The sequence below is a fragment of the Xiphophorus hellerii genome, chromosome 2 (genome assembly GCF_003331165.1).
Source record: "Xiphophorus hellerii strain 12219 chromosome 2, Xiphophorus_hellerii-4.1, whole genome shotgun sequence".
NCBI lineage: Eukaryota > Metazoa > Chordata > Actinopteri > Cyprinodontiformes > Poeciliidae > Xiphophorus > Xiphophorus hellerii.
In genome coordinates this window covers 16,980,579-16,992,861 of record NC_045673.1, presented here as the reverse complement: position 1 = coordinate 16,992,861, position 12,283 = coordinate 16,980,579, and positions in this window count along the sequence as shown.

The following is a 12,283-nucleotide window of genomic DNA, read 5'->3' as shown; positions in this document are numbered from 1 at the left end:
TCAATTCCACGCAAACAGGAAATTCAGAGAAAGACGTTGAGATTACCTTGCGCAAGCAAAACCTAACTCACAGAAAAAAAAAAAGAGAAAATCCCACAAGATTTAAAACAAAGGACAATTTAAATATTTCCACTGCTGTCTAATCGGTGATAAATTGTGAATTTATGTAGATATTGACTGGTTATTGTCTGTGCAATGTGCATTCCTTGATCCATTTGGAATCAACTGGAATGCAGCTCAAATCCACAGAAGTTTTAGCAAAGTAACCAATTATAATTGACCTTATTTAGCTCAATAACTAGAACAATTCATGATGAGTTATCCATTGACAGAAGAACCAAATAAGTTATCAATGTAAAAAATGGTTAAAATTCCCTCCAGCTATGTGAAAGCAGCAACCTTCTTCTGTTTCAAGAACCAATGACATCAGATGTATATATAGCAACAGCACCAAAACATTCCCTGCTATGTAAATAGATGTCTTCCAATGTTTCCTATTTAATATTTTACAACATAGCGTAATTAATAAATGACAGAGTCACTGTCCTCCTAAGTGACAAAGATGTGAGTGTGTGTGTAAAGAGGAGAGCGTCACATCATAACACATCACTGAGCAGTGAACACCCCCGACTGTCGCCTCCTCTGCTCCAAGCTGCATGCTCTGCCAACCCACCTCCGTCTCTTATCTCAACCACCCCGCCTGCCCCCCGATCACCACTACCCAGTTCTGTTCTCTCCATCATCTTCATCATTTCCTGATACCTACGGTATCTGATTTTCTTTTTCTCCTCTAAGACTGATTGTCATTTCTTGTCTCTCCCACTTTCAGTGAATCGTGCTCTCTCTCTCTTTCCTCTCCCTCCTTCCTGCCTGGCCATATGGTATCCTTTCCCCTGTCATCTCTCTGAACTCACCCGCAGAAAACAGCAACTATAGGATCAAAACAAATGCTAGGGCAGGAAATACAAGCACTGGATCTCACTTTTTGAAATATTTCTCCTTTTTTATTTTTGCAAAAGATATTTACACTGATCTGAAGCATGGAAGAAATACAAAGATTTTTTTTTTTTTAATGTGCAAGTTGGTGCAAGTGGGTGATGTAATGTTAGAATATTTAACATTTTTTTTTGGTATCATGCAAAATAGACTTCCTTTTTGTAAATAAAACATGTTGTCCAGTCATTGATTCTACATACTAAAGATTATACAAATCATAATGCTGCTTAAAGACCCAGAAATCTGGACTGCATTAGTTCACACCTTGTTTAAAATCTATAAATTATGGATTTGTCAAACATAACTTGGATTACTGATTACTCTGCACTCACGGAAGATGCTTTGAAACAGTTTGGGAATAATGGAACCTTTAATCTTTTTCATAAGTGTGTTTGTAATGATTAAACAACCTTTTTAAATCATCAAACAATGTTAAAGCAGTATCAATTAAAACAAACATTATAAAATAGCATCTTAAAGTAGCATGCTTATATCTTTCTAAATGTTCAATGGTGAAACCATTTATTTGCAAAAAAAAGCAATCAGAACCTCTTGTAATTGCTGACCAGCATATTGAATGCTTCCACTGGTATTTGACAGTTTATCGTTTTGTTGATGAGCTCCATGAGTTTGAGGCTGCAAGGTCTTCTTGTCAACATCCGAACATTCAGCTTTCTCCAAAGATTTTCTGTCTGATTCAAGTTAGAACTTTAGCTGGACCTCTCTCCAGAATTTTATTATCTGCAGTCAGAGGAAGCACACTGATAAAAGTATTCAGGAATCTGTCAGCGTCCCACTTTGTGACTCAGTAATATTTGCTCTTTTCACCTTGGAAAAATTTCTCAAATTCCTCAGATTGTGAGGACAGCCTTTGTTCACGAACCAGAGATTTATTTTAGTCACAATCAGCTCTGAGGTCTGACTCAAGTCATTTCAAAACATATTTGCTCTGATTTTCTTTTGTTGGGTTGACTGTACGCTTGGACCAGGTCTTGAGAGTAATAAGTTAAGGAAAGGAGTAATGTGAATTACAAAATAGCAGTAATTGCAATATGTTACAGTTACAGAAAAAAACTCTGTAATTAAATGACATGTTTTATATATAAAGTTGCACATGATTAAATATTCTATTACATCTAATTATATTATCTAAAAAAGTAAGGCAATATGTCCATGAATATTTTATTTTTACATGTATATACATAGATTTTGCAGTCAAGGATGGTGATGATCTGCTGTTAATGTGAAATTTCCAAGTGCAAGTGAATGCATCAGTTGAATGCTTAACAAGTTACAGTACATTGTGCATGCATTTTCTCCCATCCTTGACTGATAGCTAGCAGGGCACATCCCTAAAATAATGAAAGTATTACTGCTCAGTGATTATGTTACATGATTAAATAGCATCTGATGACTATTATAAAAGTCAAATGAACAGGACATTTATGTGAGTGAAAACTGTTGATAGTGAATATAGAGTGTACATCTGAAAGCTACAGTTGTAAGATACTGTACTTGAAGTGAGATCCCACTGTGTCGAGATGAACCAAGTGTAAAGACACAAGCTGTGTTTTTAAAATACAAAGTTACTCCTTTCTGACTATAATTCAGCACCCAAACGAGATGGTGATATATGTATTTGTATATTTTATGAAGCCAAGTATCTACAAAATGACTTTAATAATTTCATTTAATAATTTACACAAGGAAAAGGAAAAGTGCAGTTAAAGTGTGCTGATCCTTGTGCAAAGAATCTACAGCAAAACCTCTGGAATCTTCAGGCGCCTGTGGCATTAGATGTGTTTATATCTTAAAAACTTAGAAGGATCTGGTTGCAGGGGCTTTTTATATGTTATGTATTTATGGAATATAAAATGTACTTCTTCATCTTGGTCAGTTTTCTTAAGTAAAAAAAAAAGCATTTATTATTCACTTCACAGTAATCTCTCAGTCTCTACATATCTCTCCCAAGGGTCCTTGTCTTTGCCCTGCTCCAATCAGCTAAATGACCTCCAGTGGCCTTCCTTATCTTCTCACCCTCTCTCCTTTGTTTTTACCACAAGGACAAAAGTATTATCTGACCTAATTAAAGAAAAGAGAAAGAGAAGCAGCATTTCCTGTGGCCGTGACCAGTCCTGAATGAAAATCTTAACATGACTTTCCAATTCCCTGAGCCATTTTGCCGACTTTATATACCATTTTTATTTCACTAGCAGATGCTGCAATTGTGGTTGTGGGAGCGAATGAGACGCTGCACACAATTAAACCAATAAATATAATTCCACATAATGAAAACATTTCAGTGTTTGTCAGAGACAACAGTGCAGCATTCCTGTGGTACCAAGTAGAGACATCTAGTGGTCTTACAGACTCACTGCAGGTATTTTCACAAATGAAGGAAATACCCACATAGGTGTCATTGTTGCATATCTGTGGAACATTTAGCCAAATTATATTTTATGTCACAAATTCTAGCAAGTTAATTAGGCTTGTAGTCTTCCTGACCCTTACTAAACTGATGCCAATCTCAGATTTGACTGTGACTCATCATGTCACATCCAAGGCGGCTCGTCTATCTGCAGCCGCACTGCACAGCCTAACACAGACAGACAGTCTAATCTCGATGCATATTTGCATCAGAGGGAATTAGGGAGCTGTCCTGAGATCTGTGGGGGACATGCTATCTTTTTTCGTACTGCTAAACAAAATGCAGTTCCTACCCGCAAGTTTATTGTGACCACATCTAACACAAATTTCGCATCAAAACAAACAAAAAAAACACATTTGTCTGTGGTGACATGATAACACTTCACAGGTTATATATACCCCCATATTTGCAAGTTAAAACAATAAATGCAAATTAGAGGCTTTTGACACAGGACATTGTGTGATTTTATTCAGGACAGATCTGCTAACTAAAACTCTGTTCACAGTTAAAACAACTCTGCAGTTTCATTCTCTGTTGCCTGGATGCACTGAAAAACTCTGAAACAGAGAGAAACAGCAATGCCTTGTCATTTCTAAATTCTCAAAAGACTGACGCATGTTTTTGGGGGATTTTGAAACTGAAGATTATAAATAGTTATGATCGTGAAAGTCAGTAAGCATCTAACAAAGCAGCCGTATTTCCTGGAAATGTGCAAAACCATAGCCATGTTGAATATTCTTCTCACACTTTGTGAGTTTTCTAACCAGGGGTAGACTTTCTGTTTCATTTTCTGATGAAATCTGCTAGAGATTCCTGATAAATTTTACAGGTTTTATTGCACAAATATAAGTAATTAATCTATACTCCAGGCAACATGCTAGAGGCTACAAGATGCAGGACATGATGCAAAATGCCCTTTGGGATGATTTGTAACACTTAAAAGACAGCAATTCTTTTATACCCACTTTGTCTTATTTTGGAAGAGGCATATTTTGTTAATGGGAAAATTCAGAAATATACTATTATGGCAAACAGACAAGGTCCTCTACAACTACTTGCAGTCCTGGTAAAGTTTTTTACCAGAACTTTTTAATGACTTTTTTAAAAAATGTCTTAAAAAGCCTTTCCAGTGGTTTAAAGTTGATAGCAGGATGAACATATTTCTGTCCCATGGTGGACAGAAATATATCCGTACATATGCTCATGTCATATTTTCTAGGTTTTCAGTTTTCTGGTTTCCTAGTCTTTACTGATGCCCCGCAGAGCAACATAGACTTACTTATTCTAGAAATCAACCCTCCGGCACTGGAGCCTGCCTTTTATGTTACTCCTTTGTCAGATTCTCTTGTTTGTTTCCTGCCATGTATTCAACCTGTTACATCCTGGATTTATTCCAATGGTTCCTCACCTCCAGTGAATTTGCCTGTTTGTTTATTAAAATTCTGTCTACTTCCTGCTTGTGGTTTCCGGCACCATTAGTTGTGACACATTACCAAGAAACATTAACTTTGTTCACATGAAAATAATGAAACTTTTGAGCAACAAATTCTCCAGATACTATCCAGAGGTTGTACCCCCAGAATCTCTATACAAAGTAGAGAGACTTTAGATTCGGGGGGACTTTGTCCCTTCGGCCGGTCTCTAACCTTAACTCACTTAAACGATGGTTGAAATGCAGAAGAATCAAAGTCATTGGAAAGAAGCCAGCATTGCTTCAAAGGTAGTTTTTATTTTCTTAATTTTACTTTTTTATCTGGCTACACACAGTGTAGTAGCTAGCACTCGCTAGCTTCAACGTATCTGGGCCAAGTTCTTGCTCAGCAGTCGGAATAGCTACAAATATTGAGTCATCAATGATTTGCAGTTAAATCTTCCAAATAAATAACAATTCGGAAAGGCCTCTGAATGAAATAGATCTCCTGTTGCACCATGGTGAGCAACACTGTTGTGAGCGACTCACACTGACACTATATCTAACCAGTTGTTCATCTTGAGTTAGCCAACAACTATTGGTGGCCAATAAATTATACGTTAATAATTTCATTATTAAATTAGCCGATCACATACAAAATCACACTGTTTCCCCTTTACCTCTCTTGTTTGTCTGAAACTAATATGGTCTTGTGAGCTGTTGTAATTTTAATAGTTTGATGTCATTTGTGATCAGTACCATACCAGGGCCCATATTTTCAAAAAAAATCTTCAAATAAAAAGCATCTCTTAGTGGCGTCATTGTAGGAAAATTCTCGGACTTTCTCAAATTCTTACATTTTTTTTTTAGAATTTTACATTTGTTAGATCAAAGTTATTCACAAATCACCTTAGGCCTTTTCAGAGTTCCCAAAGTGACAAAATGCTAAGAGTAGTGAGGAGGATTTTTAGTGAGCCTAAGAGCCTCTTAAGCAGGGAAGAAGGCAGGAAGACCGTTACAGAGATATTATCCACAAAATGGATATCGTTGTGCCAGCAGCAGGCACTACTCCTCTGTCTTGTTTGGTTTTCACGTCTTTAGCTTTCCCATTTTATGTCAGTCTTTTCACAAGATCAAACAACTTTCTGCAAGCAGGTAATCACAGCAAGTTGCTGACAGCTGAGGATCCACATTAATATCAAATGGATGACATAGTAAAACGACCAGCATGGCGGGAAGCAAGATGAAATCAAAGTAATGACGAGGAGGTAAATAAGGTGAGATCAAACATGTTAATGCTGAGGTGCAGTTAGTTCAATTTTTGCAAAGTTTCATCATCATGACACTTTTCTTAATCCAGTCTAGATTCAATGAATGGTTAATTTTGAGTAGGGTCAGGGGTTATCCTGATCTTTACTCATGAGTAGTCCTTGATTTTAAGGCATTTAGTAAGTTTGACTCATAGTGCATCATTCATTTCTAATTTATTTCTGTCCTGCTTCTTTTATTGCCACTATGCTTTTTTTTAAAAGTCTTTCTTTATGGTGATCTTCAGCAGAAAAGCCTCCACCTAGTTCCTTTTTAATGTAATATAATGCAAAACAGAGTACTTTCACACATTTCTATCACAAAATTTCTATAACAAATCAACATGGATTTTGTACAGTGCCTTTTCACAGTAAACTAAATACAGTATATCTACTTGAATCAAGAGTCGATGTGTTTTAGTTTAATAGGTTTTATTAGCTTAAAATCTGCATTTCTCTAAACAAGATCATTTCAAAAAGAAAAAAATAAGTACTGTGCTTTAAATAATGTTTAAGTTTATTCTCAAAAAGAATGATGTGACTTCACATGAGACTGACTTCTTTTCAAATTACTTTTCAAGTTTTTGTGTTTGTGACTTCAAGAGAAGGACCAAACGGCCCACATCTTGGGATTTCAATGCCTTTCCCAGTAGAAACTGCAAACATAACATCTCCACCCTCACTGCAGGGCTCTGTCACAAATGATCTCACCACATCAGCAAAGGCATCGTTTCAACGTTGTATACTTTAAAAATTCTAAGATAAGGAGTCCTGTTTACGCCAGCATTCAAACATAAACAACAAGCCCTAACAGCAGGAACGTAAACGCTCAGGCTCAAAACTCAAAAGAGTGATTATGAGCATTTGCACAATGTGAAGACACAAATGAGAACCACACTGATAGAAAAATAGAGTTAAGTTACGCGCTTTGAATAAAACAGACAGCAGTCAAACAGAGAGGCTTTGATCCTTGACTCTGGATTTCTGTGGAACTACAAATTACAGGAAATATGTCATGTTTGTTGCTTTGAGTCGTGGAGACAAACACTGGGAGGGCTGTGCAGTCGCAAGTCTGCAGATATATCAAAAAAGGTTAGAACTGGGTCATTTTGCTTTTTTACAGCTTAGCATTTTAACAGCAGTGTATCCTTTAGAGATGCTGTTTTTATTAATATATAATAAAGTAATTTCTGCCAACACATAGAATTGCCCAAAAAAATTCAGTCTTCATATTTCATCAATTTAATTCCAGGACTTTAAAGTCACATCCCAGTTTTCCACTGAGCTATGATATCTCATCCAAGAAAATTAGTGTCTATATTAATGAAATGGAAAATAAATATAAGTTCTGACTTCCTTTTCGGATAACTTTTCAAATCTCAAACACGGTTTATTTTGAGTCTGTTATTTACCTCTAGATTATGTTTGTTAGAATATGTTTACGTGAAAATTATAAATGTGCAATTTTTTTTATCATTTGTGGTCGCGGGGGGTAGCAGCTTCAGAAGGGAGGCCCAGACTTCCCTCTCCCCAGCCACTTCTTCTAGCTCCTCCGGGGGAATCCCGAGGCGTTCCCAGGCCAGCCGAGAGACATAGTCCCTCCAGCGTGTCCTGGGTCTTCCCCGGGGCCTCCTCCCGGTGGGACGTGCCCGGAACACCTCACCAGGGAGGCGTCCAGGAGGCATCCTGACCAGATGCCCGAGCCACCTCAACTGGCTCCTCTCGATGTGAAGGAGCAGCGGCTCTACTCTGAGTCCCTCCCGGATGACTGAGCTTCTCACCCTATCTCTAAGGGAGAGCCCAGCCACCCTACGGAGAAAACCCATTTCGACCGCTTGTATCCGCGATCTCGTTCTTTCGGTCATGACCCAAAGCTCATGACCATAGATGAGGGTGGGAACGTAGATCGACCGGTAAATCGAGAGCTTCGCTTTTTGGCTCAGCTCTCTCTTCACCACGACGGACCGGTACAGCGCCCGCTTGACACATCATTAATATTGCTGATCTTAAATTGAAGTGCCTTAAAAAGACAATTTGACTTCTAAATAGCTAAATGATACCAAAGATTTTTTGTAATATAACCATTTAAATGTTTTTCCAGTTCACCCACTGTGGAAAAACAATAAAGTTCATGAAGGATTTGTGAATAGTTAATCACATCATAATTAATTGAGTTGTAAAAACTTCACTTACAATTTAATTCATGTTTTAATGAAATAAAAGTGGTTCTCTTCCAAACTGTAACTATTCATTATAGGTTTATTCATTATAGGTTCTCACAGAATGATTAACTGGTATGACTATTAAAAGAGTGTCATTGTGACGTGACAACCTAAATGTTTTTGTTCATGAAATACTTAACAGTCATTTCAAATTTGTTTACAGATTTTCAGGCAACATGATGACAAAATCTCCATCCAATTTCTTTCATGCTGTGTTAGGAAACTCTAGGCATGTCAATTGTGTTTTTGTAGCTAATTATTGAGGAATGTGCTTGATGTTAGTGCTATAAAATACAATACTGCAGATACACACTCCAGTAGCTTGACAAGCTGTACACTGGGAGAAAAAAAAAAAAGTGGAGTCGAGTATTTAAAAAACATTCTGCACATGGTGGTTTCAGTCTCCATGGGAGCTCCCTGGAGGCTCTCTGTAAACCTCACAGTGTGGATCCCATCTCACTGGGTAATGACCTACAAACAGAGGGCAGCTCCTCCCTCATTCCAAGGCTACTTAAACCCTGTCAGGAAGTGGGGAGAGGGAGAGAGCTGAGATGTGATCGGGTTAAAAGAAAATGTTATCAGATGAAAACAAAATTTCACACCGAAACTGAAAATAAGGGCCCAGAAGAAATCTTTTATTAAGCCTACCTTTGATTTCCAAAAAATGTGAAAGGTAAAAAGATGAATGGGTTCAAGAAAAGGAGACATATAATGATTTATGGTTAAAAAGTATGAAACATAAGAACATATCTGACGGGGGGTGGGAGGGTTTTTATGTGTCTTAATCCTAACAGTGCGGAAGCAGTGAGGTTTACTGTACATGAAGTGTGGTTTTTTCAGGGTGGATCTTACCACATAACTGTGCTGCTGATAGATGTCCCAGCCCATCACACTCTGCTGTGGTGATTCATCACTGCTGGCTTCTCCATTCTCTGTACCAGTAACCGGTTGCATATGAAAAAGTTCTGCTTTTTTTCCTTTTTATAAAATACCTTGGTTTAGCACCTGCTGCTAAAAATTTTAACAAACATGTAAAAAGATTTAGAAGAGTAGCTGCCTCTGAAGTGCTTCCCAGGCTGTGAAGGAGACACATTATCTGAGCTGGAAACAGATTGAGAGAAGCTTCAAACACTGGAGTTTTTTTCCTTTTTCTTTTCCTATTCTGGAAAGACAGACGCTGATAATCTATTTCAGAGAAGGAACGTTTTATCACACAGATGGTTGAGGAAAAGATGGGGAACGCTGTCTGGAAACATCATCCCACTTTTTTCCTCAATCGTGAACAAAACGCTTTTATCTTTACACGTCCTCCTACAATTCTGATAACGAAGTACCACTTCTAAATATCGCCCGCTTGCATCTGTCATCACTGATAAAACGCTTTGGCTTACATTTTTGGCTGTCAGGCTACAAGCTCCACCGAACTTGGCTGAATTAGGAAGTTCTCCATTCTTTATATTTTTAGACCTGGAAGTCTGAATGTTTTGGTTCACTTGCTGATGATATCTTCTTTAAAGCAAATACAGCAAACATTTAACTTAGCAGCTTTTTAAGGGCTGGTCGGAGAGCTCAAGCCACTCAGGGTCACTCTGTGTTTGTTTGTGCTGGACTTTGAAGATCTTAAAACCTCCCAGACAGAAACTTTCATGTAACCAGGAATAACTTAAATTCTCTGTTGTCCTGTTTCAGTTATTATTCCACTTTGTACAGTATCAAGTATTCGAATACAATGTGAAATCATAGCATGTTCTTTACATTTAAAGAGACAGCTTTGAATGTTTTAAAATGGGATTTTGTAGAAAAGTTACAAGCAGTCAGCATCTTGCCCACAATAGATTAAATAGAGTAAATTCAGTTAAACTGCAGGGTTTTATTTCTCAGCAGTGTTGAACTTAATGGCTATATTTTTATAATGCATATTTGTATCACTATGAACTGAATATAGTCCCAAAAGTGCCATGGAGGTCTATGTGAAATCAGCTTCATTTACCACAACACTCTCTCTACACATTCATTGACACCATAAGGAAAGTATTTGTTTTCCAGCCTATGTGGTTTTTCTACTTTGACGTGATGAAGACACAGTGACCACGACATGTTAATCGGCCTGTTGGTTGCACAACGTAAGCTGATGATCGATCAGCATACTCAAATTGATCTTCAAAATCACATTTCATCATAGGAACATAGTCCAGCACAAAAGAATATAATAAATAATTTGAGTATGAACAAGAAATAATCTATTTACTTATTTACTTGCAAAATTCCAGCTGCCACACTTATTAACATTTCAATGATGTTCTTTTATTTGTTAAACAAAATTCAGAATTCATGTTTTTAATTGAAATGGCATGTCAAAGTACAATAAATAACTTATTAATGACTTTTAGTTTCCCTGCGTCATAAATATGATGCTACACTGAAACCCATCTCTGAAACTGAAATGACCTAGCCAGCTAAACCTGCTCATAACTGCAGTTCATTATGTTTATTACTGCACTTTGACAAACATGAGTTTGTCTTGCAAGCAAATAAAGTAAAGAGAACAATAGTGGATAGGAAAAAATATGAAAAGGTCACTGTTAGATTTCAATGTGAGATTATACTTCTGCTATTGCATGGCCTTTAACACACAAACAATACAAGTTCGTAGCAAACCTGACATAACAGTCCGACAGACAAACAAGGCAGAGTCAGAATCAGCAATCCTGTATTCAGCCTGACCCCATGTGAAAGTTTTGCGATTACACCTGCTCAGAGAGGGAGGAAATGTCCCGGAAATGGACCAACTTTGGCAAACTGTTAGCAAAATGCTGTGGTGAGAAACAATTTTTCTTCCAAATTGTGGCAGCACTTAACAGTTCCCCAAAATCTCCCTTAAAATAGAAGTCTGACCTGTTCCTTTAATGTCATCTAGCAGCACAACTGTGATAAAACAGAGGAGTTTATCTCTACATGCAAATGTGATAATGTCTCTCCACCAGAAGTCGGCATTGACAAATAGGTTTATGCTCCCAAGCTTGGTGTAGTCCAAAGAAGAACAGCATCAACAAGAGCACTGACTTGCATTGTCTTTAGTTTATGACACTGCTGATATGTCAGGGTTTGTACGTCACAATATGGCCTTGTGAACGAGTAAAACATAAACACAACTGTGTTGCGCATTTACATCTATTCAGAGTAGAAAGGGTCATGCAATGCCATTAGCCTGAAACATGTTGAAGCTCAAAGAAGCAAGCATAGACTAATAAATGTCTTAACTATTTTTTGTTCTTTAGTCTTAGGAAGGGAAACTCTTCTAAACTAAAAACCTGTGATTAAAAGTGATAATGCACCACGTTATTAGCATTGTGGTGAGATATCACCACTACAGTGCAACTTCCAACCCAACTGGTTTGACTGAGATTTGAAACTCAGAACATTTTGTTTTACAATGTTAGCAAATTTAAAGGAAAAGACATACTTCTCTGAGTTTTTTAATACTGTAATCATCTTTTTACCGAGAAAAGAATATTAACTTTTCAGTATTATTGCCATTATTATACAATCAAGACCATTTTAAAAGCTTAATTTCTTCCGTTTCATTGTTGTCTCACTGTGTCCTGAATTCCCCAGCATTAAAAAGTTGAACATTTAACAAGTTATTGAATGTGTGGAAGACTACTTAGATCCCACTTTTTTTTAAATCTTAGATTTATAGATTTCCAGTCTGATTATATTCCTTCACATTTCTTTTAAATGGAAACTTTCCATTTGACATGTTTATGGTCACAAGAGCCAGTTCCAACAGTCCTTTGTGTGAAACAGGGTGGACTGCACCCTTGATAGGTTGACAATCCATCATTGTGCCAACTTCTGCTTTGCAAACATTTTCACACAGCTTTGATCGTTCCAGATTGTATAACCAGCACAAAGAAGT